Source organism: Schistocerca cancellata, unplaced genomic scaffold, assembly GCF_023864275.1.
Source record: "Schistocerca cancellata isolate TAMUIC-IGC-003103 unplaced genomic scaffold, iqSchCanc2.1 HiC_scaffold_320, whole genome shotgun sequence".
In the NCBI taxonomy this organism is placed as follows: domain Eukaryota; kingdom Metazoa; phylum Arthropoda; class Insecta; order Orthoptera; family Acrididae; genus Schistocerca; species Schistocerca cancellata.
In genome coordinates this window covers 55,385-81,587 of record NW_026046338.1, presented here as the reverse complement: position 1 = coordinate 81,587, position 26,203 = coordinate 55,385, and the positions used below count along the sequence as shown (strand labels likewise).

The following is a 26,203-nucleotide window of genomic DNA, read 5'->3' as shown; positions in this document are numbered from 1 at the left end:
CGACAAGTCGGGTCGGATCCTCTGTCTGTCGGCTTCCACGCAGAGTGATGATCTTTTGGTCATCACACTCGCCAGCTGAAATCGGCGCTGCCTTTTCGTGGTAGTAAAAGCGTAATGGCCCGTGGGGGGATCGAACCCACGACCTTCGCGTTATTAGCACGACGCTCTAACCAACTGAGCTAACGGGCCTCGACGGACGCAGATGCTCAGCCCTACGCTCGAAACATGTGGCATGAAGCCATACGTCATTTCTATGGTCGTCGTGTGTCTGCTTCCCTTGTCTGTATCCTGCTAACGCTCACGAAACAGTAGCTATATTGCGAGCAGGACGGGAAACGGCAGTTCGGACAGCTCAAACTTGTCACGATTCGTGTGGGAAAAATTCCGTTCCGGTACCGGGAATTGAACCCGGGCCTCCTGGGTGAAAGCCAGGTATCCTAGCCACCAGACCACACCGGACGTGGGCGCTCACTCGACGCTTCGGACGGTCGCTTGGCGCATTTCGTGTCGAGTCCCGCGTCGTCGCCCTTCTCTCTTTGCGAGCATCTTTGCGCATACTGACTGGCAAGGCGCACACCTCAAACGTCTCAGAGCAATGCTTTTGGCTTCATGCTCTGCTGGGAGAAGAGGAAAAGGGAAGCTGTAAGTAGCAATAACAGGGAGTAAACATTTTCCCGCTGAAGCGTTGAAACGTCGTGGATAACAATCAAGAAATAAGTTGGTGCCCTAGCAACAGCACCACCATCAGTCACAGAAAATTAAATGCCCCGGGTGAGGATCGAACTCACGACCTTAAGATTATGAGACTTACGCGCTGCCTACTGCGCTACCGAGGCACGGGTGCACCGCTTGCCCTCGAAAATAGGTAAACCCCGTACCCAATATTAGACGTAGAGACACTGTACTTCCTGGATAACGTGTTCTGTTACTACACGTGCATTGCCGGCCCATTTGATTGCGGTGTTGCTGCAGCTGTTGCAACGATAGGCAGCACTCCTTGTCGTTAAAGTTCAGTGCCTCGGAGGCACCTGGACACAGCAACTTGTGAGGCCAGGCCGGCGCTAGTCTGTAGAACATGATGCGAGCGTCCTAGTGGGGACCCGCGAGTGCTGCGTTCTCGGTTCTTCTCAAGGGAATCCAGCTATATATTCTTGTGGATCGTGCATCTCAAGCGCGAAAGCCACACGGCAGCACTATCGCGGGAAAAGCAAAATGATGCATCGGCCGGGAATCGAACCCGGGCCGCCCGCGTGGCAGGCGAGCATTCTACCACTGAACCACCGATGCTCGGGGCGGTAGTACGTTCACGCTGCTTCCCGAGCGCATGTCGCAAGGGAAAGTGGGACTGCCGTCGAGCGCCGTAGCATTCTGTCGAGAAGATGCTGCAGACGCTGAATCCTGCACTGCACTGCTTAAAAATGCCGCCAGAACGCGGTCCTCTGCGTACTCTTGCGTCGCCGGCGCCGACTCTTGCCAAAGGATGCGAAGTGTGCGTGGATACGCCGTCCGAATGCAACTGGATGTGTTCCCCTAGCCTACCTCGAAATGCGCCTGCAGGTACGATCACCTTCGGCCGCTGCCGACAGGCGGGAAGCCGACACCGCGCGGCGTCGGGGCGCTCGCTTGTGCGGTGGTGGTGTAATGGTCAGCATAGTTGCCTTCCAAGCAGTTGATCCGGGTTCGATTCCCGGCCACCGCAGCAGGCTTTTAATTTCGCGTATGAGTACTTTTGCCACGCGCCCTTACATTAATGTTTTGCCGCCTCTTACTCGCTGCAGACCAGCCTATAGATAGTGTGTCTCGACTTGTCTCGACTTTGCTCAGCTGACGCGAGAGCTGACGCTCTCCAATCGGCCTATATCAAAACGACAAGCACGAGAAACGACTGAGAGAGGTAAGGAGAGGCGAGGCGAGGCGATGGACACACAGCACGCCCCTTCATTTCACGGTGGCGTCTCCCTGACCGAATCGGGCTGTAGCTCCGAAAACAAAGGAGAAAGAAAAATAGGAAGCGAAACTGCCAACAGCACCCTGTGTTCCCATGCGCTCACCCGCCCAAGTACTGACAAGGGCCAAAGTTGTTACATATCGGCAATCGGACACTTTCTTTCATTTTCTCTTTATCGTATGAGAACCAGTGTATTCAACATATGATGGCCATTGCCGAGTGAATGCTGTAGCGCTTCCCGACAAGTCGGGTCGGATCCTCTGTCTGTCGGCTTCCACGCAGAGTGATGATCTTTTGGTCATCACACTCGCCAGCTGAAATCGGCGCTGCCTTTTCGTGGTAGTAAAAGCGTAATGGCCCGTGGGGGGATCGAACCCACGACCTTCGCGTTATTAGCACGACGCTCTAACCAACTGAGCTAACGGGCCTCGACGGACGCAGATGCTCAGCCCTACGCTCGAAACATGTGGCATGAAGCCATACGTCATTTCTATGGTCGTCGTGTGTCTGCTTCCCTTGTCTGTATCCTGCTAACGCTCACGAAACAGTAGCTATATTGCGAGCAGGACGGGAAACGGCAGTTCGGACAGCTCAAACTTGTCACGATTCGTGTGGGAAAAATTCCGTTCCGGTACCGGGAATTGAACCCGGGCCTCCTGGGTGAAAGCCAGGTATCCTAGCCACCAGACTACACCGGACGTGGGCGCTCACTCGACGCTTCGGACGGTCGCTTGGCGCATTTCGTGTCGAGTCCCGCGTCGTCGCCCTTCTCTCTTTGCGCATACTGACTGGCAAGGCGCACACCTCAAACGTCTCAGAGCAATGCTTTTGGCTTCATGCTCTGCTGGGAGAAGAGGAAAAGGGAAGCTGTAAGTAGCAATAACAGGGAGTAAACATTTTCCCGCTGAAGCGTTGAAACGTCGTGGATAACAATCAAGAAATAAGTTGGTGCCCTAGCAACAGCACCACCATCAGTCACAGAAAATTAAATGCCCCGGGTGAGGATCGAACTCACGACCTTAAGATTATGAGACTTACGCGCTGCCTACTGCGCTACCGAGGCACGGGTGCACCGCTTGCCCTCGAAAATAGGTAAACCCCGTACCCAATATTAGACGTAGAGACACTGTACTTCCTGGATAACGTGTTCTGTTACTACACGTGCATTGCCGGCCCATTTGATTGCGGTGTTGCTGCAGCTGTTGCAACGATAGGCAGCACTCCTTGTCGTTAAAGTTCAGTGCCTCGGAGGCACCTGGACACAGCAACTTGTGAGGCCAGGCCGGCGCTAGTCTGTAGAACATGATGCGAGCGTCCTAGTGGGGACCCGCGAGTGCTGCGTTCTCGGTTCTTCTCAAGGGAATCCAGCTATATATTCTTGTGGATCGTGCATCTCAAGCGCGAAAGCCACACGGCAGCACTATCGCGGGAAAAGCAAAATGATGCATCGGCCGGGAATCGAACCCGGGCCGCCCGCGTGGCAGGCGAGCATTCTACCACTGAACCACCGATGCTCGGGGCGGTAGTACGTTCACGCTGCTTCCCGAGCGCATGTCGCAAGGGAAAGTGGGACTGCCGTCGAGCGCCGTAGCATTCTGTCGAGAAGATGCTGCAGACGCTGAATCCTGCACTGCACTGCTTAAAAATGCCGCCAGAACGCGGTCCTCTGCGTACTCTTGCGTCGCCGGCGCCGACTCTTGCCAAAGGATGCGAAGTGTGCGTGGATACGCCGTCCGAATGCAACTGGATGTGTTCCCCTAGCCTACCTCGAAATGCGCCTGCAGGTACGATCACCTTCGGCCGCTGCCGACAGGCGGGAAGCCGACACCGCGCGGCGTCGGGGCGCTCGCTTGTGCGGTGGTGGTGTAATGGTCAGCATAGTTGCCTTCCAAGCAGTTGATCCGGGTTCGATTCCCGGCCACCGCAGCAGGCTTTTAATTTCGCGTATGAGTACTTTTGCCACGCGCCCTTACATTAATGTTTTGCCGCCTCTTACTCGCTGCAGACCAGCCTATAGATAGTGTGTCTCGACTTGTCTCGACTTTGCTCAGCTGACGCGAGAGCTGACGCTCTCCAATCGGCCTATATCAAAACGACAAGCACGAGAAACGACTGAGAGAGGTAAGGAGAGGCGAGGCGAGGCGATGGACACACAGCACGCCCCTTCATTTCACGGTGGCGTCTCCCTGACCGAATCGGGCTGTAGCTCCGAAAACAAAGGAGAAAGAAAAATAGGAAGCGAAACTGCCAACAGCACCCTGTGTTCCCATGCGCTCACCCGCCCAAGTACTGACAAGGGCCAAAGTTGTTACATATCGGCAATCGGACACTTTCTTTCATTTTCTCTTTATCGTATGAGAACCAGTGTATTCAACATATGATGGCCATTGCCGAGTGAATGCTGTAGCGCTTCCCGACAAGTCGGGTCGGATCCTCTGTCTGTCGGCTTCCACGCAGAGTGATGATCTTTTGGTCATCACACTCGCCAGCTGAAATCGGCGCTGCCTTTTCGTGGTAGTAAAAGCGTAATGGCCCGTGGGGGGATCGAACCCACGACCTTCGCGTTATTAGCACGACGCTCTAACCAACTGAGCTAACGGGCCTCGACGGACGCAGATGCTCAGCCCTACGCTCGAAACATGTGGCATGAAGCCATACGTCATTTCTATGGTCGTCGTGTGTCTGCTTCCCTTGTCTGTATCCTGCTAACGCTCACGAAACAGTAGCTATATTGCGAGCAGGACGGGAAACGGCAGTTCGGACAGCTCAAACTTGTCACGATTCGTGTGGGAAAAATTCCGTTCCGGTACCGGGAATTGAACCCGGGCCTCCTGGGTGAAAGCCAGGTATCCTAGCCACCAGACCACACCGGACGTGGGCGCTCACTCGACGCTTCGGACGGTCGCTTGGCGCATTTCGTGTCGAGTCCCGCGTCGTCGCCCTTCTCTCTTTGCGAGCATCTTTGCGCATACTGACTGGCAAGGCGCACACCTCAAACGTCTCAGAGCAATGCTTTTGGCTTCATGCTCTGCTGGGAGAAGAGGAAAAGGGAAGCTGTAAGTAGCAATAACAGGGAGTAAACATTTTCCCGCTGAAGCGTTGAAACGTCGTGGATAACAATCAAGAAATAAGTTGGTGCCCTAGCAACAGCACCACCATCAGTCACAGAAAATTAAATGCCCCGGGTGAGGATCGAACTCACGACCTTAAGATTATGAGACTTACGCGCTGCCTACTGCGCTACCGAGGCACGGGTGCACCGCTTGCCCTCGAAAATAGGTAAACCCCGTACCCAATATTAGACGTAGAGACACTGTACTTCCTGGATAACGTGTTCTGTTACTACACGTGCATTGCCGGCCCATTTGATTGCGGTGTTGCTGCAGCTGTTGCAACGATAGGCAGCACTCCTTGTCGTTAAAGTTCAGTGCCTCGGAGGCACCTGGACACAGCAACTTGTGAGGCCAGGCCGGCGCTAGTCTGTAGAACATGATGCGAGCGTCCTAGTGGGGACCCGCGAGTGCTGCGTTCTCGGTTCTTCTCAAGGGAATCCAGCTATATATTCTTGTGGATCGTGCATCTCAAGCGCGAAAGCCACACGGCAGCACTATCGCGGGAAAAGCAAAATGATGCATCGGCCGGGAATCGAACCCGGGCCGCCCGCGTGGCAGGCGAGCATTCTACCACTGAACCACCGATGCTCGGGGCGGTAGTACGTTCACGCTGCTTCCCGAGCGCATGTCGCAAGGGAAAGTGGGACTGCCGTCGAGCGCCGTAGCATTCTGTCGAGAAGATGCTGCAGACGCTGAATCCTGCACTGCACTGCTTAAAAATGCCGCCAGAACGCGGTCCTCTGCGTACTCTTGCGTCGCCGGCGCCGACTCTTGCCAAAGGATGCGAAGTGTGCGTGGATACGCCGTCCGAATGCAACTGGATGTGTTCCCCTAGCCTACCTCGAAATGCGCCTGCAGGTACGATCACCTTCGGCCGCTGCCGACAGGCGGGAAGCCGACACCGCGCGGCGTCGGGGCGCTCGCTTGTGCGGTGGTGGTGTAATGGTCAGCATAGTTGCCTTCCAAGCAGTTGATCCGGGTTCGATTCCCGGCCACCGCAGCAGGCTTTTAATTTCGCGTATGAGTACTTTTGCCACGCGCCCTTACATTAATGTTTTGCCGCCTCTTACTCGCTGCAGACCAGCCTATAGATAGTGTGTCTCGACTTGTCTCGACTTTGCTCAGCTGACGCGAGAGCTGACGCTCTCCAATCGGCCTATATCAAAACGACAAGCACGAGAAACGACTGAGAGAGGTAAGGAGAGGCGAGGCGAGGCGATGGACACACAGCACGCCCCTTCATTTCACGGTGGCGTCTCCCTGACCGAATCGGGCTGTAGCTCCGAAAACAAAGGAGAAAGAAAAATAGGAAGCGAAACTGCCAACAGCACCCTGTGTTCCCATGCGCTCACCCGCCCAAGTACTGACAAGGGCCAAAGTTGTTACATATCGGCAATCGGACACTTTCTTTCATTTTCTCTTTATCGTATGAGAACCAGTGTATTCAACATATGATGGCCATTGCCGAGTGAATGCTGTAGCGCTTCCCGACAAGTCGGGTCGGATCCTCTGTCTGTCGGCTTCCACGCAGAGTGATGATCTTTTGGTCATCACACTCGCCAGCTGAAATCGGCGCTGCCTTTTCGTGGTAGTAAAAGCGTAATGGCCCGTGGGGGGATCGAACCCACGACCTTCGCGTTATTAGCACGACGCTCTAACCAACTGAGCTAACGGGCCTCGACGGACGCAGATGCTCAGCCCTACGCTCGAAACATGTGGCATGAAGCCATACGTCATTTCTATGGTCGTCGTGTGTCTGCTTCCCTTGTCTGTATCCTGCTAACGCTCACGAAACAGTAGCTATATTGCGAGCAGGACGGGAAACGGCAGTTCGGACAGCTCAAACTTGTCACGATTCGTGTGGGAAAAATTCCGTTCCGGTACCGGGAATTGAACCCGGGCCTCCTGGGTGAAAGCCAGGTATCCTAGCCACCAGACCACACCGGACGTGGGCGCTCACTCGACGCTTCGGACGGTCGCTTGGCGCATTTCGTGTCGAGTCCCGCGTCGTCGCCCTTCTCTCTTTGCGAGCATCTTTGCGCATACTGACTGGCAAGGCGCACACCTCAAACGTCTCAGAGCAATGCTTTTGGCTTCATGCTCTGCTGGGAGAAGAGGAAAAGGGAAGCTGTAAGTAGCAATAACAGGGAGTAAACATTTTCCCGCTGAAGCGTTGAAACGTCGTGGATAACAATCAAGAAATAAGTTGGTGCCCTAGCAACAGCACCACCATCAGTCACAGAAAATTAAATGCCCCGGGTGAGGATCGAACTCACGACCTTAAGATTATGAGACTTACGCGCTGCCTACTGCGCTACCGAGGCACGGGTGCACCGCTTGCCCTCGAAAATAGGTAAACCCCGTACCCAATATTAGACGTAGAGACACTGTACTTCCTGGATAACGTGTTCTGTTACTACACGTGCATTGCCGGCCCATTTGATTGCGGTGTTGCTGCAGCTGTTGCAACGATAGGCAGCACTCCTTGTCGTTAAAGTTCAGTGCCTCGGAGGCACCTGGACACAGCAACTTGTGAGGCCAGGCCGGCGCTAGTCTGTAGAACATGATGCGAGCGTCCTAGTGGGGACCCGCGAGTGCTGCGTTCTCGGTTCTTCTCAAGGGAATCCAGCTATATATTCTTGTGGATCGTGCATCTCAAGCGCGAAAGCCACACGGCAGCACTATCGCGGGAAAAGCAAAATGATGCATCGGCCGGGAATCGAACCCGGGCCGCCCGCGTGGCAGGCGAGCATTCTACCACTGAACCACCGATGCTCGGGGCGGTAGTACGTTCACGCTGCTTCCCGAGCGCATGTCGCAAGGGAAAGTGGGACTGCCGTCGAGCGCCGTAGCATTCTGTCGAGAAGATGCTGCAGACGCTGAATCCTGCACTGCACTGCTTAAAAATGCCGCCAGAACGCGGTCCTCTGCGTACTCTTGCGTCGCCGGCGCCGACTCTTGCCAAAGGATGCGAAGTGTGCGTGGATACGCCGTCCGAATGCAACTGGATGTGTTCCCCTAGCCTACCTCGAAATGCGCCTGCAGGTACGATCACCTTCGGCCGCTGCCGACAGGCGGGAAGCCGACACCGCGCGGCGTCGGGGCGCTCGCTTGTGCGGTGGTGGTGTAATGGTCAGCATAGTTGCCTTCCAAGCAGTTGATCCGGGTTCGATTCCCGGCCACCGCAGCAGGCTTTTAATTTCGCGTATGAGTACTTTTGCCACGCGCCCTTACATTAATGTTTTGCCGCCTCTTACTCGCTGCAGACCAGCCTATAGATAGTGTGTCTCGACTTGTCTCGACGCTCTCCAATCGGCCTATATCAAAACGACAAGCACGAGAAACGACTGAGAGAGGTAAGGAGAGGCGAGGCGAGGCGATGGACACACAGCACGCCCCTTCATTTCACGGTGGCGTCTCCCTGACCGAATCGGGCTGTAGCTCCGAAAACAAAGGAGAAAGAAAAATAGGAAGCGAAACTGCCAACAGCACCCTGTGTTCCCATGCGCTCACCCGCCCAAGTACTGACAAGGGCCAAAGTTGTTACATATCGGCAATCGGACACTTTCTTTCATTTTCTCTTTATCGTATGAGAACCAGTGTATTCAACATATGATGGCCATTGCCGAGTGAATGCTGTAGCGCTTCCCGACAAGTCGGGTCGGATCCTCTGTCTGTCGGCTTCCACGCAGAGTGATGATCTTTTGGTCATCACACTCGCCAGCTGAAATCGGCGCTGCCTTTTCGTGGTAGTAAAAGCGTAATGGCCCGTGGGGGGATCGAACCCACGACCTTCGCGTTATTAGCACGACGCTCTAACCAACTGAGCTAACGGGCCTCGACGGACGCAGATGCTCAGCCCTACGCTCGAAACATGTGGCATGAAGCCATACGTCATTTCTATGGTCGTCGTGTGTCTGCTTCCCTTGTCTGTATCCTGCTAACGCTCACGAAACAGTAGCTATATTGCGAGCAGGACGGGAAACGGCAGTTCGGACAGCTCAAACTTGTCACGATTCGTGTGGGAAAAATTCCGTTCCGGTACCGGGAATTGAACCCGGGCCTCCTGGGTGAAAGCCAGGTATCCTAGCCACCAGACCACACCGGACGTGGGCGCTCACTCGACGCTTCGGACGGTCGCTTGGCGCATTTCGTGTCGAGTCCCGCGTCGTCGCCCTTCTCTCTTTGCGAGCATCTTTGCGCATACTGACTGGCAAGGCGCACACCTCAAACGTCTCAGAGCAATGCTTTTGGCTTCATGCTCTGCTGGGAGAAGAGGAAAAGGGAAGCTGTAAGTAGCAATAACAGGGAGTAAACATTTTCCCGCTGAAGCGTTGAAACGTCGTGGATAACAATCAAGAAATAAGTTGGTGCCCTAGCAACAGCACCACCATCAGTCACAGAAAATTAAATGCCCCGGGTGAGGATCGAACTCACGACCTTAAGATTATGAGACTTACGCGCTGCCTACTGCGCTACCGAGGCACGGGTGCACCGCTTGCCCTCGAAAATAGGTAAACCCCGTACCCAATATTAGACGTAGAGACACTGTACTTCCTGGATAACGTGTTCTGTTACTACACGTGCATTGCCGGCCCATTTGATTGCGGTGTTGCTGCAGCTGTTGCAACGATAGGCAGCACTCCTTGTCGTTAAAGTTCAGTGCCTCGGAGGCACCTGGACACAGCAACTTGTGAGGCCAGGCCGGCGCTAGTCTGTAGAACATGATGCGAGCGTCCTAGTGGGGACCCGCGAGTGCTGCGTTCTCGGTTCTTCTCAAGGGAATCCAGCTATATATTCTTGTGGATCGTGCATCTCAAGCGCGAAAGCCACACGGCAGCACTATCGCGGGAAAAGCAAAATGATGCATCGGCCGGGAATCGAACCCGGACCGCCCGCGTGGCAGGCGAGCATTCTACCACTGAACCACCGATGCTCGGGGCGGTAGTACGTTCACGCTGCTTCCCGAGCGCATGTCGCAAGGGAAAGTGGGACTGCCGTCGAGCGCCGTAGCATTCTGTCGAGAAGATGCTGCAGACGCTGAATCCTGCACTGCACTGCTTAAAAATGCCGCCAGAACGCGGTCCTCTGCGTACTCTTGCGTCGCCGGCGCCGACTCTTGCCAAAGGATGCGAAGTGTGCGTGGATACGCCGTCCGAATGCAACTGGATGTGTTCCCCTAGCCTACCTCGAAATGCGCCTGCAGGTACGATCACCTTCGGCCGCTGCCGACAGGCGGGAAGCCGACACCGCGCGGCGTCGGGGCGCTCGCTTGTGCGGTGGTGGTGTAATGGTCAGCATAGTTGCCTTCCAAGCAGTTGATCCGGGTTCGATTCCCGGCCACCGCAGCAGGCTTTTAATTTCGCGTATGAGTACTTTTGCCACGCGCCCTTACATTAATGTTTTGCCGCCTCTTACTCGCTGCAGACCAGCCTATAGATAGTGTGTCTCGACTTGTCTCGACTTTGCTCAGCTGACGCGAGAGCTGACGCTCTCCAATCGGCCTATATCAAAACGACAAGCACGAGAAACGACTGAGAGAGGTAAGGAGAGGCGAGGCGAGGCGATGGACACACAGCACGCCCCTTCATTTCACGGTGGCGTCTCCCTGACCGAATCGGGCTGTAGCTCCGAAAACAAAGGAGAAAGAAAAATAGGAAGCGAAACTGCCAACAGCACCCTGTGTTCCCATGCGCTCACCCGCCCAAGTACTGACAAGGGCCAAAGTTGTTACATATCGGCAATCGGACACTTTCTTTCATTTTCTCTTTATCGTATGAGAACCAGTGTATTCAACATATGATGGCCATTGCCGAGTGAATGCTGTAGCGCTTCCCGACAAGTCGGGTCGGATCCTCTGTCTGTCGGCTTCCACGCAGAGTGATGATCTTTTGGTCATCACACTCGCCAGCTGAAATCGGCGCTGCCTTTTCGTGGTAGTAAAAGCGTAATGGCCCGTGGGGGGATCGAACCCACGACCTTCGCGTTATTAGCACGACGCTCTAACCAACTGAGCTAACGGGCCTCGACGGACGCAGATGCTCAGCCCTACGCTCGAAACATGTGGCATGAAGCCATACGTCATTTCTATGGTCGTCGTGTGTCTGCTTCCCTTGTCTGTATCCTGCTAACGCTCACGAAACAGTAGCTATATTGCGAGCAGGACGGGAAACGGCAGTTCGGACAGCTCAAACTTGTCACGATTCGTGTGGGAAAAATTCCGTTCCGGTACCGGGAATTGAACCCGGGCCTCCTGGGTGAAAGCCAGGTATCCTAGCCACCAGACCACACCGGACGTGGGCGCTCACTCGACGCTTCGGACGGTCGCTTGGCGCATTTCGTGTCGAGTCCCGCGTCGTCGCCCTTCTCTCTTTGCGAGCATCTTTGCGCATACTGACTGGCAAGGCGCACACCTCAAACGTCTCAGAGCAATGCTTTTGGCTTCATGCTCTGCTGGGAGAAGAGGAAAAGGGAAGCTGTAAGTAGCAATAACAGGGAGTAAACATTTTCCCGCTGAAGCGTTGAAACGTCGTGGATAACAATCAAGAAATAAGTTGGTGCCCTAGCAACAGCACCACCATCAGTCACAGAAAATTAAATGCCCCGGGTGAGGATCGAACTCACGACCTTAAGATTATGAGACTTACGCGCTGCCTACTGCGCTACCGAGGCACGGGTGCACCGCTTGCCCTCGAAAATAGGTAAACCCCGTACCCAATATTAGACGTAGAGACACTGTACTTCCTGGATAACGTGTTCTGTTACTACACGTGCATTGCCGGCCCATTTGATTGCGGTGTTGCTGCAGCTGTTGCAACGATAGGCAGCACTCCTTGTCGTTAAAGTTCAGTGCCTCGGAGGCACCTGGACACAGCAACTTGTGAGGCCAGGCCGGCGCTAGTCTGTAGAACATGATGCGAGCGTCCTAGTGGGGACCCGCGAGTGCTGCGTTCTCGGTTCTTCTCAAGGGAATCCAGCTATATATTCTTGTGGATCGTGCATCTCAAGCGCGAAAGCCACACGGCAGCACTATCGCGGGAAAAGCAAAATGATGCATCGGCCGGGAATCGAACCCGGGCCGCCCGCGTGGCAGGCGAGCATTCTACCACTGAACCACCGATGCTCGGGGCGGTAGTACGTTCACGCTGCTTCCCGAGCGCATGTCGCAAGGGAAAGTGGGACTGCCGTCGAGCGCCGTAGCATTCTGTCGAGAAGATGCTGCAGACGCTGAATCCTGCACTGCACTGCTTAAAAATGCCGCCAGAACGCGGTCCTCTGCGTACTCTTGCGTCGCCGGCGCCGACTCTTGCCAAAGGATGCGAAGTGTGCGTGGATACGCCGTCCGAATGCAACTGGATGTGTTCCCCTAGCCTACCTCGAAATGCGCCTGCAGGTACGATCACCTTCGGCCGCTGCCGACAGGCGGGAAGCCGACACCGCGCGGCGTCGGGGCGCTCGCTTGTGCGGTGGTGGTGTAATGGTCAGCATAGTTGCCTTCCAAGCAGTTGATCCGGGTTCGATTCCCGGCCACCGCAGCAGGCTTTTAATTTCGCGTATGAGTACTTTTGCCACGCGCCCTTACATTAATGTTTTGCCGCCTCTTACTCGCTGCAGACCAGCCTATAGATAGTGTGTCTCGACTTGTCTCGACTTTGCTCAGCTGACGCGAGAGCTGACGCTCTCCAATCGGCCTATATCAAAACGACAAGCACGAGAAACGACTGAGAGAGGTAAGGAGAGGCGAGGCGAGGCGATGGACACACAGCACGCCCCTTCATTTCACGGTGGCGTCTCCCTGACCGAATCGGGCTGTAGCTCCGAAAACAAAGGAGAAAGAAAAATAGGAAGCGAAACTGCCAACAGCACCCTGTGTTCCCATGCGCTCACCCGCCCAAGTACTGACAAGGGCCAAAGTTGTTACATATCGGCAATCGGACACTTTCTTTCATTTTCTCTTTATCGTATGAGAACCAGTGTATTCAACATATGATGGCCATTGCCGAGTGAATGCTGTAGCGCTTCCCGACAAGTCGGGTCGGATCCTCTGTCTGTCGGCTTCCACGCAGAGTGATGATCTTTTGGTCATCACACTCGCCAGCTGAAATCGGCGCTGCCTTTTCGTGGTAGTAAAAGCGTAATGGCCCGTGGGGGGATCGAACCCACGACCTTCGCGTTATTAGCACGACGCTCTAACCAACTGAGCTAACGGGCCTCGACGGACGCAGATGCTCAGCCCTACGCTCGAAACATGTGGCATGAAGCCATACGTCATTTCTATGGTCGTCGTGTGTCTGCTTCCCTTGTCTGTATCCTGCTAACGCTCACGAAACAGTAGCTATATTGCGAGCAGGACGGGAAACGGCAGTTCGGACAGCTCAAACTTGTCACGATTCGTGTGGGAAAAATTCCGTTCCGGTACCGGGAATTGAACCCGGGCCTCCTGGGTGAAAGCCAGGTATCCTAGCCACCAGACCACACCGGACGTGGGCGCTCACTCGACGCTTCGGACGGTCGCTTGGCGCATTTCGTGTCGAGTCCCGCGTCGTCGCCCTTCTCTCTTTGCGAGCATCTTTGCGCATACTGACTGGCAAGGCGCACACCTCAAACGTCTCAGAGCAATGCTTTTGGCTTCATGCTCTGCTGGGAGAAGAGGAAAAGGGAAGCTGTAAGTAGCAATAACAGGGAGTAAACATTTTCCCGCTGAAGCGTTGAAACGTCGTGGATAACAATCAAGAAATAAGTTGGTGCCCTAGCAACAGCACCACCATCAGTCACAGAAAATTAAATGCCCCGGGTGAGGATCGAACTCACGACCTTAAGATTATGAGACTTACGCGCTGCCTACTGCGCTACCGAGGCACGGGTGCACCGCTTGCCCTCGAAAATAGGTAAACCCCGTACCCAATATTAGACGTAGAGACACTGTACTTCCTGGATAACGTGTTCTGTTACTACACGTGCATTGCCGGCCCATTTGATTGCGGTGTTGCTGCAGCTGTTGCAACGATAGGCAGCACTCCTTGTCGTTAAAGTTCAGTGCCTCGGAGGCACCTGGACACAGCAACTTGTGAGGCCAGGCCGGCGCTAGTCTGTAGAACATGATGCGAGCGTCCTAGTGGGGACCCGCGAGTGCTGCGTTCTCGGTTCTTCTCAAGGGAATCCAGCTATATATTCTTGTGGATCGTGCATCTCAAGCGCGAAAGCCACACGGCAGCACTATCGCGGGAAAAGCAAAATGATGCATCGGCCGGGAATCGAACCCGGGCCGCCCGCGTGGCAGGCGAGCATTCTACCACTGAACCACCGATGCTCGGGGCGGTAGTACGTTCACGCTGCTTCCCGAGCGCATGTCGCAAGGGAAAGTGGGACTGCCGTCGAGCGCCGTAGCATTCTGTCGAGAAGATGCTGCAGACGCTGAATCCTGCACTGCACTGCTTAAAAATGCCGCCAGAACGCGGTCCTCTGCGTACTCTTGCGTCGCCGGCGCCGACTCTTGCCAAAGGATGCGAAGTGTGCGTGGATACGCCGTCCGAATGCAACTGGATGTGTTCCCCTAGCCTACCTCGAAATGCGCCTGCAGGTACGATCACCTTCGGCCGCTGCCGACAGGCGGGAAGCCGACACCGCGCGGCGTCGGGGCGCTCGCTTGTGCGGTGGTGGTGTAATGGTCAGCATAGTTGCCTTCCAAGCAGTTGATCCGGGTTCGATTCCCGGCCACCGCAGCAGGCTTTTAATTTCGCGTATGAGTACTTTTGCCACGCGCCCTTACATTAATGTTTTGCCGCCTCTTACTCGCTGCAGACCAGCCTATAGATAGTGTGTCTCGACTTGTCTCGACTTTGCTCAGCTGACGCGAGAGCTGACGCTCTCCAATCGGCCTATATCAAAACGACAAGCACGAGAAACGACTGAGAGAGGTAAGGAGAGGCGAGGCGAGGCGATGGACACACAGCACGCCCCTTCATTTCACGGTGGCGTCTCCCTGACCGAATCGGGCTGTAGCTCCGAAAACAAAGGAGAAAGAAAAATAGGAAGCGAAACTGCCAACAGCACCCTGTGTTCCCATGCGCTCACCCGCCCAAGTACTGACAAGGGCCAAAGTTGTTACATATCGGCAATCGGACACTTTCTTTCATTTTCTCTTTATCGTATGAGAACCAGTGTATTCAACATATGATGGCCATTGCCGAGTGAATGCTGTAGCGCTTCCCGACAAGTCGGGTCGGATCCTCTGTCTGTCGGCTTCCACGCAGAGTGATGATCTTTTGGTCATCACACTCGCCAGCTGAAATCGGCGCTGCCTTTTCGTGGTAGTAAAAGCGTAATGGCCCGTGGGGGGATCGAACCCACGACCTTCGCGTTATTAGCACGACGCTCTAACCAACTGAGCTAACGGGCCTCGACGGACGCAGATGCTCAGCCCTACGCTCGAAACATGTGGCATGAAGCCATACGTCATTTCTATGGTCGTCGTGTGTCTGCTTCCCTTGTCTGTATCCTGCTAACGCTCACGAAACAGTAGCTATATTGCGAGCAGGACGGGAAACGGCAGTTCGGACAGCTCAAACTTGTCACGATTCGTGTGGGAAAAATTCCGTTCCGGTACCGGGAATTGAACCCGGGCCTCCTGGGTGAAAGCCAGGTATCCTAGCCACCAGACCACACCGGACGTGGGCGCTCACTCGACGCTTCGGACGGTCGCTTGGCGCATTTCGTGTCGAGTCCCGCGTCGTCGCCCTTCTCTCTTTGCGAGCATCTTTGCGCATACTGACTGGCAAGGCGCACACCTCAAACGTCTCAGAGCAATGCTTTTGGCTTCATGCTCTGCTGGGAGAAGAGGAAAAGGGAAGCTGTAAGTAGCAATAACAGGGAGTAAACATTTTCCCGCTGAAGCGTTGAAACGTCGTGGATAACAATCAAGAAATAAGTTGGTGCCCTAGCAACAGCACCACCATCAGTCACAGAAAATTAAATGCCCCGGGTGAGGATCGAACTCACGACCTTAAGATTATGAGACTTACGCGCTGCCTACTGCGCTACCGAGGCACGGGTGCACCGCTTGCCCTCGAAAATAGGTAAACCCCGTACCCAATATTAGACGTAGAGACACTGTACTTCCTGGATAACGTGTTCTGTTACTACACGTGCATTGCCGGCCCATTTGATTGCGGTGTTGCTGCAGCTGTTGCAACGATAGGCAGCACTCCTTGTCGTTAAAGTTCAGTGCCTCGGAGGCACCTGGACACAGCAACTTGTGAGGCCAGGCCGGCGCTAGTCTGTAGAACATGATGCGAGCGTCCTAGTGGGGACCCGCGAGTGCTGCGTTCTCGGTTCTTCTCAAGGGAATCCAGCTATATATTCTTGTGGATCGTGCATCTCAAGCGCGAAAGCCACACGGCAGCACTATCGCGGGAAAAGCAAAATGATGCATCGGCCGGGAATCGAACCCGGGCCGCCCGCGTGGCAGGCGAGCATTCTACCACTGAACCACCGATGCTCGGGGCGGTAGTACGTTCACGCTGCTTCCCGAGCGCATGTCGCAAGGGAAAGTGGGACTGCCGTCGAGCGCCGTAGCATTCTGTCGAGAAGATGCTGCAGACGCTGAATCCTGCACTGCACTGCTTAAAAATGCCGCCAGAACGCGGTCCTCTGCGTACTCTTGCGTCGCCGGCGCCGACTCTTGCCAAAGGATGCGAAGTGTGCGTGGATACGCCGTCCGAATGCAACTGGATGTGTTCCCCTAGCCTACCTCGAAATGCGCCTGCAGGTACGATCACCTTCGGCCGCTGCCGACAGGCGGGAAGCCGACACCGCGCGGCGTCGGGGCGCTCGCTTGTGCGGTGGTGGTGTAATGGTCAGCATAGTTGCCTTCCAAGCAGTTGATCCGGGTTCGATTCCCGGCCACCGCAGCAGGCTTTTAATTTCGCGTATGAGTACTTTTGCCACGCGCCCTTACATTAATGTTTTGCCGCCTCTTACTCGCTGCAGACCAGCCTATAGATAGTGTGTCTCGACTTGTCTCGACTTTGCTCAGCTGACGCGAGAGCTGACGCTCTCCAATCGGCCTATATCAAAACGACAAGCACGAGAAACGACTGAGAGAGGTAAGGAGAGGCGAGGCGAGGCGATGGACACACAGCACGCCCCTTCATTTCACGGTGGCGTCTCCCTGACCGAATCGGGCTGTAGCTCCGAAAACAAAGGAGAAAGAAAAATAGGAAGCGAAACTGCCAACAGCACCCTGTGTTCCCATGCGCTCACCCGCCCAAGTACTGACAAGGGCCAAAGTTGTTACATATCGGCAATCGGACACTTTCTTTCATTTTCTCTTTATCGTATGAGAACCAGTGTATTCAACATATGATGGCCATTGCCGAGTGAATGCTGTAGCGCTTCCCGACAAGTCGGGTCGGATCCTCTGTCTGTCGGCTTCCACGCAGAGTGATGATCTTTTGGTCATCACACTCGCCAGCTGAAATCGGCGCTGCCTTTTCGTGGTAGTAAAAGCGTAATGGCCCGTGGGGGGATCGAACCCACGACCTTCGCGTTATTAGCACGACGCTCTAACCAACTGAGCTAACGGGCCTCGACGGACGCAGATGCTCAGCCCTACGCTCGAAACATGTGGCATGAAGCCATACGTCATTTCTATGGTCGTCGTGTGTCTGCTTCCCTTGTCTGTATCCTGCTAACGCTCACGAAACAGTAGCTATATTGCGAGCAGGACGGGAAACGGCAGTTCGGACAGCTCAAACTTGTCACGATTCGTGTGGGAAAAATTCCGTTCCGGTACCGGGAATTGAACCCGGGCCTCCTGGGTGAAAGCCAGGTATCCTAGCCACCAGACCACACCGGACGTGGGCGCTCACTCGACGCTTCGGACGGTCGCTTGGCGCATTTCGTGTCGAGTCCCGCGTCGTCGCCCTTCTCTCTTTGCGAGCATCTTTGCGCATACTGACTGGCAAGGCGCACACCTCAAACGTCTCAGAGCAATGCTTTTGGCTTCATGCTCTGCTGGGAGAAGAGGAAAAGGGAAGCTGTAAGTAGCAATAACAGGGAGTAAACATTTTCCCGCTGAAGCGTTGAAACGTCGTGGATAACAATCAAGAAATAAGTTGGTGCCCTAGCAACAGCACCACCATCAGTCACAGAAAATTAAATGCCCCGGGTGAGGATCGAACTCACGACCTTAAGATTATGAGACTTACGCGCTGCCTACTGCGCTACCGAGGCACGGGTGCACCGCTTGCCCTCGAAAATAGGTAAACCCCGTACCCAATATTAGACGTAGAGACACTGTACTTCCTGGATAACGTGTTCTGTTACTACACGTGCATTGCCGGCCCATTTGATTGCGGTGTTGCTGCAGCTGTTGCAACGATAGGCAGCACTCCTTGTCGTTAAAGTTCAGTGCCTCGGAGGCACCTGGACACAGCAACTTGTGAGGCCAGGCCGGCGCTAGTCTGTAGAACATGATGCGAGCGTCCTAGTGGGGACCCGCGAGTGCTGCGTTCTCGGTTCTTCTCAAGGGAATCCAGCTATATATTCTTGTGGATCGTGCATCTCAAGCGCGAAAGCCACACGGCAGCACTATCGCGGGAAAAGCAAAATGATGCATCGGCCGGGAATCGAACCCGGGCCGCCCGCGTGGCAGGCGAGCATTCTACCACTGAACCACCGATGCTCGGGGCGGTAGTACGTTCACGCTGCTTCCCGAGCGCATGTCGCAAGGGAAAGTGGGACTGCCGTCGAGCGCCGTAGCATTCTGTCGAGAAGATGCTGCAGACGCTGAATCCTGCACTGCACTGCTTAAAAATGCCGCCAGAACGCGGTCCTCTGCGTACTCTTGCGTCGCCGGCGCCGACTCTTGCCAAAGGATGCGAAGTGTGCGTGGATACGCCGTCCGAATGCAACTGGATGTGTTCCCCTAGCCTACCTCGAAATGCGCCTGCAGGTACGATCACCTTCGGCCGCTGCCGACAGGCGGGAAGCCGACACCGCGCGGCGTCGGGGCGCTCGCTTGTGCGGTGGTGGTGTAATGGTCAGCATAGTTGCCTTCCAAGCAGTTGATCCGGGTTCGATTCCCGGCCACCGCAGCAGGCTTTTAATTTCGCGTATGAGTACTTTTGCCACGCGCCCTTACATTAATGTTTTGCCGCCTCTTACTCGCTGCAGACCAGCCTATAGATAGTGTGTCTCGACTTGTCTCGACTTTGCTCAGCTGACGCGAGAGCTGACGCTCTCCAATCGGCCTATATCAAAACGACAAGCACGAGAAACGACTGAGAGAGGTAAGGAGAGGCGAGGCGAGGCGATGGACACACAGCACGCCCCTTCATTTCACGGTGGCGTCTCCCTGACCGAATCGGGCTGTAGCTCCGAAAACAAAGGAGAAAGAAAAATAGGAAGCGAAACTGCCAACAGCACCCTGTGTTCCCATGCGCTCACCCGCCCAAGTACTGACAAGGGCCAAAGTTGTTACATATCGGCAATCGGACACTTTCTTTCATTTTCTCTTTATCGTATGAGAACCAGTGTATTCAACATATGATGGCCATTGCCGAGTGAATGCTGTAGCGCTTCCCGACAAGTCGGGTCGGATCCTCTGTCTGTCGGCTTCCACGCAGAGTGATGATCTTTTGGTCATCACACTCGCCAGCTGAAATCGGCGCTGCCTTTTCGTGGTAGTAAAAGCGTAATGGCCCGTGGGCGGATCGAACCCACGACCTTCGCGTTATTAGCACGACGCTCTAACCAACTGAGCTAACGGGCCTCGACGGACGCAGATGCTCAGCCCTACGCTCGAAACATGTGGCATGAAGCCATACGTCATTTCTATGGTCGTCGTGTGTCTGCTTCCCTTGTCTGTATCCTGCTAACGCTCACGAAACAGTAGCTATATTGCGAGCAGGACGGGAAACGGCAGTTCGGACAGCTCAAACTTGTCACGATTCGTGTGGGAAAAATTCCGTTCCGGTACCGGGAATTGAACCCGGGCCTCCTGGGTGAAAGCCAGGTATCCTAGCCACCAGACCACACCGGACGTGGGCGCTCACTCGACGCTTCGGACGGTCGCTTGGCGCATTTCGTGTCGAGTCCCGCGTCGTCGCCCTTCTCTCTTTGCGAGCATCTTTGCGCATACTGACTGGCAAGGCGCACACCTCAAACGTCTCAGAGCAATGCTTTTGGCTTCATGCTCTGCTGGGAGAAGAGGAAAAGGGAAGCTGTAAGTAGCAATAACAGGGAGTAAACATTTTCCCGCTGAAGCGTTGAAACGTCGTGGATAACAATCAAGAAATAAGTTGGTGCCCTAGCAACAGCACCACCATCAGTCACAGAAAATTAAATGCCCCGGGTGAGGATCGAACTCACGACCTTAAGATTATGAGACTTACGCGCTGCCTACTGCGCTACCGAGGCACGGGTGCACCGCTTGCCCTCGAAAATAGGTAAACCCCGTACCCAATATTAGACGTAGAGACACTGTACTTCCTGGATAACGTGTTCTGTTACTACACGTGCATTGCCGGCCCATTTGATTGCGGTGTTGCTGCAGCTGTTGCAACGATAGGCAGCACTCCTTGTCGTTAAAGTTCAGTGCCTCGGAGGCACCTGGACACAGCAACTTGTGAGGCCAGGCCGGCGCTAGTCTGTAGAACATGATGCGAGCGTCCTAGTGGGGACCCGCGAGTGCTGCGTTCTCGGTTCTTCTCAAGGGAATCCAGCTATATATTCTTGTGGATCGTGCATCTCAAGCGCGAAAGCCACACGGCAGCACTATCGCGGGAAAAGCAAAATGATGCATCGGCCGGGAATCGAACCCGGGCCGCCCGCGTGGCAGGCGAGCATTCTACCACTGAACCACCGATGCTCGGGGCGGTAGTACGTTCACGCTGCTTCCCGAGCGCATGTCGCAAGGGAAAGTGGGACTGCCGTCGAGCGCCGTAGCATTCTGTCGAGAAGATGCTGCAGACGCTGAATCCTGCACTGCACTGCTTAAAAATGCCGCCAGAACGCGGTCCTCTGCGTACTCTTGCGTCGCCGGCGCCGACTCTTGCCAAAGGATGCGAAGTGTGCGTGGATACGCCGTCCGAATGCAACTGGATGTGTTCCCCTAGCCTACCTCGAAATGCGCCTGCAGGTACGATCACCTTCGGCCGCTGCCGACAGGCGGGAAGCCGACACCGCGCGGCGTCGGGGCGCTCGCTTGTGCGGTGGTGGTGTAATGGTCAGCATAGTTGCCTTCCAAGCAGTTGATCCGGGTTCGATTCCCGGCCACCGCAGCAGGCTTTTAATTTCGCGTATGAGTACTTTTGCCACGCGCCCTTACATTAATGTTTTGCCGCCTCTTACTCGCTGCAGACCAGCCTATAGATAGTGTGTCTCGACTTGTCTCGACTTTGCTCAGCTGACGCGAGAGCTGACGCTCTCCAATCGGCCTATATCAAAACGACAAGCACGAGAAACGACTGAGAGAGGTAAGGAGAGGCGAGGCGAGGCGATGGACACACAGCACGCCCCTTCATTTCACGGTGGCGTCTCCCTGACCGAATCGGGCTGTAGCTCCGAAAACAAAGGAGAAAGAAAAATAGGAAGCGAAACTGCCAACAGCACCCTGTGTTCCCATGCGCTCACCCGCCCAAGTACTGACAAGGGCCAAAGTTGTTACATATCGGCAATCGGACACTTTCTTTCATTTTCTCTTTATCGTATGAGAACCAGTGTATTCAACATATGATGGCCATTGCCGAGTGAATGCTGTAGCGCTTCCCGACAAGTCGGGTCGGATCCTCTGTCTGTCGGCTTCCACGCAGAGTGATGATCTTTTGGTCATCACACTCGCCAGCTGAAATCGGCGCTGCCTTTTCGTGGTAGTAAAAGCGTAATGGCCCGTGGGCGGATCGAACCCACGACCTTCGCGTTATTAGCACGACGCTCTAACCAACTGAGCTAACGGGCCTCGACGGACGCAGATGCTCAGCCCTACGCTCGAAACATGTGGCATGAAGCCATACGTCATTTCTATGGTCGTCGTGTGTCTGCTTCCCTTGTCTGTATCCTGCTAACGCTCACGAAACAGTAGCTATATTGCGAGCAGGACGGGAAACGGCAGTTCGGACAGCTCAAACTTGTCACGATTCGTGTGGGAAAAATTCCGTTCCGGTACCGGGAATTGAACCCGGGCCTCCTGGGTGAAAGCCAGGTATCCTAGCCACCAGACCACACCGGACGTGGGCGCTCACTCGACGCTTCGGACGGTCGCTTGGCGCATTTCGTGTCGAGTCCCGCGTCGTCGCCCTTCTCTCTTTGCGAGCATCTTTGCGCATACTGACTGGCAAGGCGCACACCTCAAACGTCTCAGAGCAATGCTTTTGGCTTCATGCTCTGCTGGGAGAAGAGGAAAAGGGAAGCTGTAAGTAGCAATAACAGGGAGTAAACATTTTCCCGCTGAAGCGTTGAAACGTCGTGGATAACAATCAAGAAATAAGTTGGTGCCCTAGCAACAGCACCACCATCAGTCACAGAAAATTAAATGCCCCGGGTGAGGATCGAACTCACGACCTTAAGATTATGAGACTTACGCGCTGCCTACTGCGCTACCGAGGCACGGGTGCACCGCTTGCCCTCGAAAATAGGTAAACCCCGTACCCAATATTAGACGTAGAGACACTGTACTTCCTGGATAACGTGTTCTGTTACTACACGTGCATTGCCGGCCCATTTGATTGCGGTGTTGCTGCAGCTGTTGCAACGATAGGCAGCACTCCTTGTCGTTAAAGTTCAGTGCCTCGGAGGCACCTGGACACAGCAACTTGTGAGGCCAGGCCGGCGCTAGTCTGTAGAACATGATGCGAGCGTCCTAGTGGGGACCCGCGAGTGCTGCGTTCTCGGTTCTTCTCAAGGGAATCCAGCTATATATTCTTGTGGATCGTGCATCTCAAGCGCGAAAGCCACACGGCAGCACTATCGCGGGAAAAGCAAAATGATGCATCGGCCGGGAATCGAACCCGGGCCGCCCGCGTGGCAGGCGAGCATTCTACCACTGAACCACCGATGCTCGGGGCGGTAGTACGTTCACGCTGCTTCCCGAGCGCATGTCGCAAGGGAAAGTGGGACTGCCGTCGAGCGCCGTAGCATTCTGTCGAGAAGATGCTGCAGACGCTGAATCCTGCACTGCACTGCTTAAAAATGCCGCCAGAACGCGGTCCTCTGCGTACTCTTGCGTCGCCGGCGCCGACTCTTGCCAAAGGATGCGAAGTGTGCGTGGATACGCCGTCCGAATGCAACTGGATGTGTTCCCCTAGCCTACCTCGAAATGCGCCTGCAGGTACGATCACCTTCGGCCGCTGCCGACAGGCGGGAAGCCGACACCGCGCGGCGTCGGGGCGCTCGCTTGTGCGGTGGTGGTGTAATGGTCAGCATAGTTGCCTTCCAAGCAGTTGATCCGGGTTCGATTCCCGGCCACCGCAGCAGGCTTTTAATTTCGCGTATGAGTACTTTTGCCACGCGCCCTTACATTAATGTTTTGCCGCCTCTTACTCGCTGCAGACCAGCCTATAGATAGTGTGTCTCGACTTGTCTCGACTTTGCTCAGCTGACGCGAGAGCTGACGCTCTCCAATCGGCCTATATCAAAACGACAAGCACGAGAAACGACTGAGAGAGGTAAGGAGAGGCGAGGCGAGGCGATGGACACACAGCACGCCCCTTCATTTCACGGTGGCGTCTCCCTGACCGAATCGGGCTGTAGCTCCGAAAACAAAGGAGAAAGAAAAATAGGAAGCGAAACTGCCAACAGCACCCTGTGTTCCCATGCGCTCACCCGCCCAAGTACTGACAAGGGCCAAAGTTGTTACATATCGGCAATCGGACACTTTCTTTCATTTTCTCTTTATCGTATGAGAACCAGTGTATTCAACATATGATGGCCATTGCCGAGTGAATGCTGTAGCGCTTCCCGACAAGTCGGGTCGGATCCTCTGTCTGTCGGCTTCCACGCAGAGTGATGATCTTTTGGTCATCACACTCGCCAGCTGAAATCGGCGCTGCCTTTTCGTGGTAGTAAAAGCGTAATGGCCCGTGGGCGGATCGAACCCACGACCTTCGCGTTATTAGCACGACGCTCTAACCAACTGAGCTAACGGGCCTCGACGGACGCAGATGCTCAGCCCTACGCTCGAAACATGTGGCATGAAGCCATACGTCATTTCTATGGTCGTCGTGTGTCTGCTTCCCTTGTCTGTATCCTGCTAACGCTCACGAAACAGTAGCTATATTGCGAGCAGGACGGGAAACGGCAGTTCGGACAGCTCAAACTTGTCACGATTCGTGTGGGAAAAATTCCGTTCCGGTACCGGGAATTGAACCCGGGCCTCCTGGGTGAAAGCCAGGTATCCTAGCCACCAGACCACACCGGACGTGGGCGCTCACTCGACGCTTCGGACGGTCGCTTGGCGCATTTCGTGTCGAGTCCCGCGTCGTCGCCCTTCTCTCTTTGCGAGCATCTTTGCGCATACTGACTGGCAAGGCGCACACCTCAAACGTCTCAGAGCAATGCTTTTGGCTTCATGCTCTGCTGGGAGAAGAGGAAAAGGGAAGCTGTAAGTAGCAATAACAGGGAGTAAACATTTTCCCGCTGAAGCGTTGAAACGTCGTGGATAACAATCAAGAAATAAGTTGGTGCCCTAGCAACAGCACCACCATCAGTCACAGAAAATTAAATGCCCCGGGTGAGGATCGAACTCACGACCTTAAGATTATGAGACTTACGCGCTGCCTACTGCGCTACCGAGGCACGGGTGCACCGCTTGCCCTCGAAAATAGGTAAACCCCGTACCCAATATTAGACGTAGAGACACTGTACTTCCTGGATAACGTGTTCTGTTACTACACGTGCATTGCCGGCCCATTTGATTGCGGTGTTGCTGCAGCTGTTGCAACGATAGGCAGCACTCCTTGTCGTTAAAGTTCAGTGCCTCGGAGGCACCTGGACACAGCAACTTGTGAGGCCAGGCCGGCGCTAGTCTGTAGAACATGATGCGAGCGTCCTAGTGGGGACCCGCGAGTGCTGCGTTCTCGGTTCTTCTCAAGGGAATCCAGCTATATATTCTTGTGGATCGTGCATCTCAAGCGCGAAAGCCACACGGCAGCACTATCGCGGGAAAAGCAAAATGATGCATCGGCCGGGAATCGAACCCGGGCCGCCCGCGTGGCAGGCGAGCATTCTACCACTGAACCACCGATGCTCGGGGCGGTAGTACGTTCACGCTGCTTCCCGAGCGCATGTCGCAAGGGAAAGTGGGACTGCCGTCGAGCGCCGTAGCATTCTGTCGAGAAGATGCTGCAGACGCTGAATCCTGCACTGCACTGCTTAAAAATGCCGCCAGAACGCGGTCCTCTGCGTACTCTTGCGTCGCCGGCGCCGACTCTTGCCAAAGGATGCGAAGTGTGCGTGGATACGCCGTCCGAATGCAACTGGATGTGTTCCCCTAGCCTACCTCGAAATGCGCCTGCAGGTACGATCACCTTCGGCCGCTGCCGACAGGCGGGAAGCCGACACCGCGCGGCGTCGGGGCGCTCGCTTGTGCGGTGGTGGTGTAATGGTCAGCATAGTTGCCTTCCAAGCAGTTGATCCGGGTTCGATTCCCGGCCACCGCAGCAGGCTTTTAATTTCGCGTATGAGTACTTTTGCCACGCGCCCTTACATTAATGTTTTGCCGCCTCTTACTCGCTGCAGACCAGCCTATAGATAGTGTGTCTCGACTTGTCTCGACTTTGCTCAGCTGACGCGAGAGCTGACGCTCTCCAATCGGCCTATATCAAAACGACAAGCACGAGAAACGACTGAGAGAGGTAAGGAGAGGCGAGGCGAGGCGATGGACACACAGCACGCCCCTTCATTTCACGGTGGCGTCTCCCTGACCGAATCGGGCTGTAGCTCCGAAAACAAAGGAGAAAGAAAAATAGGAAGCGAAACTGCCAACAGCACCCTGTGTTCCCATGCGCTCACCCGCCCAAGTACTGACAAGGGCCAAAGTTGTTACATATCGGCAATCGGACACTTTCTTTCATTTTCTCTTTATCGTATGAGAACCAGTGTATTCAACATATGATGGCCATTGCCGAGTGAATGCTGTAGCGCT

At 54.9% G+C, this 26,203-nt stretch overlaps 60 non-coding genes across 60 annotated transcripts; 12 read left to right on the top strand and 48 right to left on the bottom strand.

The window, feature by feature from the left end:
* Positions 1–115: 115 nt before the first annotated feature.
* Trnai-aau (transfer RNA isoleucine (anticodon AAU)) lies at positions 116–189 on the bottom strand. The gene has a single exon. It is a non-coding gene; the product is annotated as a tRNA-Ile (tRNA).
* A 198-nt stretch (positions 190–387) lies between these two features.
* Positions 388–459, bottom strand: Trnae-uuc (transfer RNA glutamic acid (anticodon UUC)). The gene has a single exon. It is a non-coding gene; the product is annotated as a tRNA-Glu (tRNA).
* Positions 460–763: 304 nt separating this feature from the next.
* On the bottom strand, positions 764–836 carry Trnam-cau (transfer RNA methionine (anticodon CAU)). The gene has a single exon. It is a non-coding gene; the product is annotated as a tRNA-Met (tRNA).
* A 380-nt stretch (positions 837–1,216) lies between these two features.
* Trnag-gcc (transfer RNA glycine (anticodon GCC)) lies at positions 1,217–1,287 on the bottom strand. Its single transcript has one exon. It is a non-coding gene; the product is annotated as a tRNA-Gly (tRNA).
* A 340-nt stretch (positions 1,288–1,627) lies between these two features.
* Trnag-ucc (transfer RNA glycine (anticodon UCC)) lies at positions 1,628–1,699 on the top strand. The gene has a single exon. It is a non-coding gene; the product is annotated as a tRNA-Gly (tRNA).
* Positions 1,700–2,302: 603 nt separating this feature from the next.
* Trnai-aau (transfer RNA isoleucine (anticodon AAU)) lies at positions 2,303–2,376 on the bottom strand. The gene has a single exon. It is a non-coding gene; the product is annotated as a tRNA-Ile (tRNA).
* A 198-nt stretch (positions 2,377–2,574) lies between these two features.
* Positions 2,575–2,646, bottom strand: Trnae-uuc (transfer RNA glutamic acid (anticodon UUC)). Its single transcript has one exon. It is a non-coding gene; the product is annotated as a tRNA-Glu (tRNA).
* A 292-nt stretch (positions 2,647–2,938) lies between these two features.
* Trnam-cau (transfer RNA methionine (anticodon CAU)) lies at positions 2,939–3,011 on the bottom strand. Its single transcript has one exon. It is a non-coding gene; the product is annotated as a tRNA-Met (tRNA).
* A 380-nt stretch (positions 3,012–3,391) lies between these two features.
* Trnag-gcc (transfer RNA glycine (anticodon GCC)) lies at positions 3,392–3,462 on the bottom strand. Its single transcript has one exon. It is a non-coding gene; the product is annotated as a tRNA-Gly (tRNA).
* Positions 3,463–3,802: 340 nt separating this feature from the next.
* Positions 3,803–3,874, top strand: Trnag-ucc (transfer RNA glycine (anticodon UCC)). The gene has a single exon. It is a non-coding gene; the product is annotated as a tRNA-Gly (tRNA).
* A 603-nt stretch (positions 3,875–4,477) lies between these two features.
* Positions 4,478–4,551, bottom strand: Trnai-aau (transfer RNA isoleucine (anticodon AAU)). The gene has a single exon. It is a non-coding gene; the product is annotated as a tRNA-Ile (tRNA).
* A 198-nt stretch (positions 4,552–4,749) lies between these two features.
* Trnae-uuc (transfer RNA glutamic acid (anticodon UUC)) lies at positions 4,750–4,821 on the bottom strand. The gene has a single exon. It is a non-coding gene; the product is annotated as a tRNA-Glu (tRNA).
* A 304-nt stretch (positions 4,822–5,125) lies between these two features.
* On the bottom strand, positions 5,126–5,198 carry Trnam-cau (transfer RNA methionine (anticodon CAU)). Its single transcript has one exon. It is a non-coding gene; the product is annotated as a tRNA-Met (tRNA).
* Positions 5,199–5,578: 380 nt separating this feature from the next.
* Positions 5,579–5,649, bottom strand: Trnag-gcc (transfer RNA glycine (anticodon GCC)). Its single transcript has one exon. It is a non-coding gene; the product is annotated as a tRNA-Gly (tRNA).
* A 340-nt stretch (positions 5,650–5,989) lies between these two features.
* Trnag-ucc (transfer RNA glycine (anticodon UCC)) lies at positions 5,990–6,061 on the top strand. The gene has a single exon. It is a non-coding gene; the product is annotated as a tRNA-Gly (tRNA).
* Positions 6,062–6,664: 603 nt separating this feature from the next.
* On the bottom strand, positions 6,665–6,738 carry Trnai-aau (transfer RNA isoleucine (anticodon AAU)). The gene has a single exon. It is a non-coding gene; the product is annotated as a tRNA-Ile (tRNA).
* A 198-nt stretch (positions 6,739–6,936) lies between these two features.
* On the bottom strand, positions 6,937–7,008 carry Trnae-uuc (transfer RNA glutamic acid (anticodon UUC)). The gene has a single exon. It is a non-coding gene; the product is annotated as a tRNA-Glu (tRNA).
* Positions 7,009–7,312: 304 nt separating this feature from the next.
* On the bottom strand, positions 7,313–7,385 carry Trnam-cau (transfer RNA methionine (anticodon CAU)). Its single transcript has one exon. It is a non-coding gene; the product is annotated as a tRNA-Met (tRNA).
* Positions 7,386–7,765: 380 nt separating this feature from the next.
* Trnag-gcc (transfer RNA glycine (anticodon GCC)) lies at positions 7,766–7,836 on the bottom strand. The gene has a single exon. It is a non-coding gene; the product is annotated as a tRNA-Gly (tRNA).
* Positions 7,837–8,176: 340 nt separating this feature from the next.
* Positions 8,177–8,248, top strand: Trnag-ucc (transfer RNA glycine (anticodon UCC)). The gene has a single exon. It is a non-coding gene; the product is annotated as a tRNA-Gly (tRNA).
* A 577-nt stretch (positions 8,249–8,825) lies between these two features.
* On the bottom strand, positions 8,826–8,899 carry Trnai-aau (transfer RNA isoleucine (anticodon AAU)). Its single transcript has one exon. It is a non-coding gene; the product is annotated as a tRNA-Ile (tRNA).
* A 198-nt stretch (positions 8,900–9,097) lies between these two features.
* Trnae-uuc (transfer RNA glutamic acid (anticodon UUC)) lies at positions 9,098–9,169 on the bottom strand. The gene has a single exon. It is a non-coding gene; the product is annotated as a tRNA-Glu (tRNA).
* A 304-nt stretch (positions 9,170–9,473) lies between these two features.
* On the bottom strand, positions 9,474–9,546 carry Trnam-cau (transfer RNA methionine (anticodon CAU)). Its single transcript has one exon. It is a non-coding gene; the product is annotated as a tRNA-Met (tRNA).
* A 380-nt stretch (positions 9,547–9,926) lies between these two features.
* On the bottom strand, positions 9,927–9,997 carry Trnag-gcc (transfer RNA glycine (anticodon GCC)). The gene has a single exon. It is a non-coding gene; the product is annotated as a tRNA-Gly (tRNA).
* A 340-nt stretch (positions 9,998–10,337) lies between these two features.
* Positions 10,338–10,409, top strand: Trnag-ucc (transfer RNA glycine (anticodon UCC)). The gene has a single exon. It is a non-coding gene; the product is annotated as a tRNA-Gly (tRNA).
* Positions 10,410–11,012: 603 nt separating this feature from the next.
* Trnai-aau (transfer RNA isoleucine (anticodon AAU)) lies at positions 11,013–11,086 on the bottom strand. Its single transcript has one exon. It is a non-coding gene; the product is annotated as a tRNA-Ile (tRNA).
* Positions 11,087–11,284: 198 nt separating this feature from the next.
* Trnae-uuc (transfer RNA glutamic acid (anticodon UUC)) lies at positions 11,285–11,356 on the bottom strand. The gene has a single exon. It is a non-coding gene; the product is annotated as a tRNA-Glu (tRNA).
* A 304-nt stretch (positions 11,357–11,660) lies between these two features.
* Trnam-cau (transfer RNA methionine (anticodon CAU)) lies at positions 11,661–11,733 on the bottom strand. The gene has a single exon. It is a non-coding gene; the product is annotated as a tRNA-Met (tRNA).
* Positions 11,734–12,113: 380 nt separating this feature from the next.
* On the bottom strand, positions 12,114–12,184 carry Trnag-gcc (transfer RNA glycine (anticodon GCC)). The gene has a single exon. It is a non-coding gene; the product is annotated as a tRNA-Gly (tRNA).
* Positions 12,185–12,524: 340 nt separating this feature from the next.
* Trnag-ucc (transfer RNA glycine (anticodon UCC)) lies at positions 12,525–12,596 on the top strand. The gene has a single exon. It is a non-coding gene; the product is annotated as a tRNA-Gly (tRNA).
* A 603-nt stretch (positions 12,597–13,199) lies between these two features.
* Positions 13,200–13,273, bottom strand: Trnai-aau (transfer RNA isoleucine (anticodon AAU)). The gene has a single exon. It is a non-coding gene; the product is annotated as a tRNA-Ile (tRNA).
* Positions 13,274–13,471: 198 nt separating this feature from the next.
* Trnae-uuc (transfer RNA glutamic acid (anticodon UUC)) lies at positions 13,472–13,543 on the bottom strand. Its single transcript has one exon. It is a non-coding gene; the product is annotated as a tRNA-Glu (tRNA).
* A 304-nt stretch (positions 13,544–13,847) lies between these two features.
* Positions 13,848–13,920, bottom strand: Trnam-cau (transfer RNA methionine (anticodon CAU)). The gene has a single exon. It is a non-coding gene; the product is annotated as a tRNA-Met (tRNA).
* A 380-nt stretch (positions 13,921–14,300) lies between these two features.
* On the bottom strand, positions 14,301–14,371 carry Trnag-gcc (transfer RNA glycine (anticodon GCC)). Its single transcript has one exon. It is a non-coding gene; the product is annotated as a tRNA-Gly (tRNA).
* Positions 14,372–14,711: 340 nt separating this feature from the next.
* Trnag-ucc (transfer RNA glycine (anticodon UCC)) lies at positions 14,712–14,783 on the top strand. Its single transcript has one exon. It is a non-coding gene; the product is annotated as a tRNA-Gly (tRNA).
* A 603-nt stretch (positions 14,784–15,386) lies between these two features.
* Trnai-aau (transfer RNA isoleucine (anticodon AAU)) lies at positions 15,387–15,460 on the bottom strand. The gene has a single exon. It is a non-coding gene; the product is annotated as a tRNA-Ile (tRNA).
* Positions 15,461–15,658: 198 nt separating this feature from the next.
* Positions 15,659–15,730, bottom strand: Trnae-uuc (transfer RNA glutamic acid (anticodon UUC)). The gene has a single exon. It is a non-coding gene; the product is annotated as a tRNA-Glu (tRNA).
* Positions 15,731–16,034: 304 nt separating this feature from the next.
* On the bottom strand, positions 16,035–16,107 carry Trnam-cau (transfer RNA methionine (anticodon CAU)). Its single transcript has one exon. It is a non-coding gene; the product is annotated as a tRNA-Met (tRNA).
* Positions 16,108–16,487: 380 nt separating this feature from the next.
* On the bottom strand, positions 16,488–16,558 carry Trnag-gcc (transfer RNA glycine (anticodon GCC)). Its single transcript has one exon. It is a non-coding gene; the product is annotated as a tRNA-Gly (tRNA).
* A 340-nt stretch (positions 16,559–16,898) lies between these two features.
* Positions 16,899–16,970, top strand: Trnag-ucc (transfer RNA glycine (anticodon UCC)). The gene has a single exon. It is a non-coding gene; the product is annotated as a tRNA-Gly (tRNA).
* A 603-nt stretch (positions 16,971–17,573) lies between these two features.
* Positions 17,574–17,647, bottom strand: Trnai-aau (transfer RNA isoleucine (anticodon AAU)). Its single transcript has one exon. It is a non-coding gene; the product is annotated as a tRNA-Ile (tRNA).
* Positions 17,648–17,845: 198 nt separating this feature from the next.
* On the bottom strand, positions 17,846–17,917 carry Trnae-uuc (transfer RNA glutamic acid (anticodon UUC)). Its single transcript has one exon. It is a non-coding gene; the product is annotated as a tRNA-Glu (tRNA).
* A 304-nt stretch (positions 17,918–18,221) lies between these two features.
* On the bottom strand, positions 18,222–18,294 carry Trnam-cau (transfer RNA methionine (anticodon CAU)). Its single transcript has one exon. It is a non-coding gene; the product is annotated as a tRNA-Met (tRNA).
* A 380-nt stretch (positions 18,295–18,674) lies between these two features.
* On the bottom strand, positions 18,675–18,745 carry Trnag-gcc (transfer RNA glycine (anticodon GCC)). The gene has a single exon. It is a non-coding gene; the product is annotated as a tRNA-Gly (tRNA).
* Positions 18,746–19,085: 340 nt separating this feature from the next.
* Positions 19,086–19,157, top strand: Trnag-ucc (transfer RNA glycine (anticodon UCC)). The gene has a single exon. It is a non-coding gene; the product is annotated as a tRNA-Gly (tRNA).
* A 603-nt stretch (positions 19,158–19,760) lies between these two features.
* Trnai-aau (transfer RNA isoleucine (anticodon AAU)) lies at positions 19,761–19,834 on the bottom strand. Its single transcript has one exon. It is a non-coding gene; the product is annotated as a tRNA-Ile (tRNA).
* Positions 19,835–20,032: 198 nt separating this feature from the next.
* Trnae-uuc (transfer RNA glutamic acid (anticodon UUC)) lies at positions 20,033–20,104 on the bottom strand. The gene has a single exon. It is a non-coding gene; the product is annotated as a tRNA-Glu (tRNA).
* Positions 20,105–20,408: 304 nt separating this feature from the next.
* On the bottom strand, positions 20,409–20,481 carry Trnam-cau (transfer RNA methionine (anticodon CAU)). Its single transcript has one exon. It is a non-coding gene; the product is annotated as a tRNA-Met (tRNA).
* A 380-nt stretch (positions 20,482–20,861) lies between these two features.
* On the bottom strand, positions 20,862–20,932 carry Trnag-gcc (transfer RNA glycine (anticodon GCC)). The gene has a single exon. It is a non-coding gene; the product is annotated as a tRNA-Gly (tRNA).
* A 340-nt stretch (positions 20,933–21,272) lies between these two features.
* Trnag-ucc (transfer RNA glycine (anticodon UCC)) lies at positions 21,273–21,344 on the top strand. The gene has a single exon. It is a non-coding gene; the product is annotated as a tRNA-Gly (tRNA).
* Positions 21,345–21,947: 603 nt separating this feature from the next.
* Trnai-aau (transfer RNA isoleucine (anticodon AAU)) lies at positions 21,948–22,021 on the bottom strand. Its single transcript has one exon. It is a non-coding gene; the product is annotated as a tRNA-Ile (tRNA).
* Positions 22,022–22,219: 198 nt separating this feature from the next.
* Positions 22,220–22,291, bottom strand: Trnae-uuc (transfer RNA glutamic acid (anticodon UUC)). The gene has a single exon. It is a non-coding gene; the product is annotated as a tRNA-Glu (tRNA).
* Positions 22,292–22,595: 304 nt separating this feature from the next.
* Positions 22,596–22,668, bottom strand: Trnam-cau (transfer RNA methionine (anticodon CAU)). The gene has a single exon. It is a non-coding gene; the product is annotated as a tRNA-Met (tRNA).
* Positions 22,669–23,048: 380 nt separating this feature from the next.
* Trnag-gcc (transfer RNA glycine (anticodon GCC)) lies at positions 23,049–23,119 on the bottom strand. The gene has a single exon. It is a non-coding gene; the product is annotated as a tRNA-Gly (tRNA).
* A 340-nt stretch (positions 23,120–23,459) lies between these two features.
* Trnag-ucc (transfer RNA glycine (anticodon UCC)) lies at positions 23,460–23,531 on the top strand. The gene has a single exon. It is a non-coding gene; the product is annotated as a tRNA-Gly (tRNA).
* Positions 23,532–24,134: 603 nt separating this feature from the next.
* Trnai-aau (transfer RNA isoleucine (anticodon AAU)) lies at positions 24,135–24,208 on the bottom strand. The gene has a single exon. It is a non-coding gene; the product is annotated as a tRNA-Ile (tRNA).
* Positions 24,209–24,406: 198 nt separating this feature from the next.
* Trnae-uuc (transfer RNA glutamic acid (anticodon UUC)) lies at positions 24,407–24,478 on the bottom strand. The gene has a single exon. It is a non-coding gene; the product is annotated as a tRNA-Glu (tRNA).
* Positions 24,479–24,782: 304 nt separating this feature from the next.
* On the bottom strand, positions 24,783–24,855 carry Trnam-cau (transfer RNA methionine (anticodon CAU)). The gene has a single exon. It is a non-coding gene; the product is annotated as a tRNA-Met (tRNA).
* A 380-nt stretch (positions 24,856–25,235) lies between these two features.
* Positions 25,236–25,306, bottom strand: Trnag-gcc (transfer RNA glycine (anticodon GCC)). Its single transcript has one exon. It is a non-coding gene; the product is annotated as a tRNA-Gly (tRNA).
* Positions 25,307–25,646: 340 nt separating this feature from the next.
* On the top strand, positions 25,647–25,718 carry Trnag-ucc (transfer RNA glycine (anticodon UCC)). Its single transcript has one exon. It is a non-coding gene; the product is annotated as a tRNA-Gly (tRNA).
* The last annotated feature ends 485 nt before the right edge of the window (positions 25,719–26,203 follow it).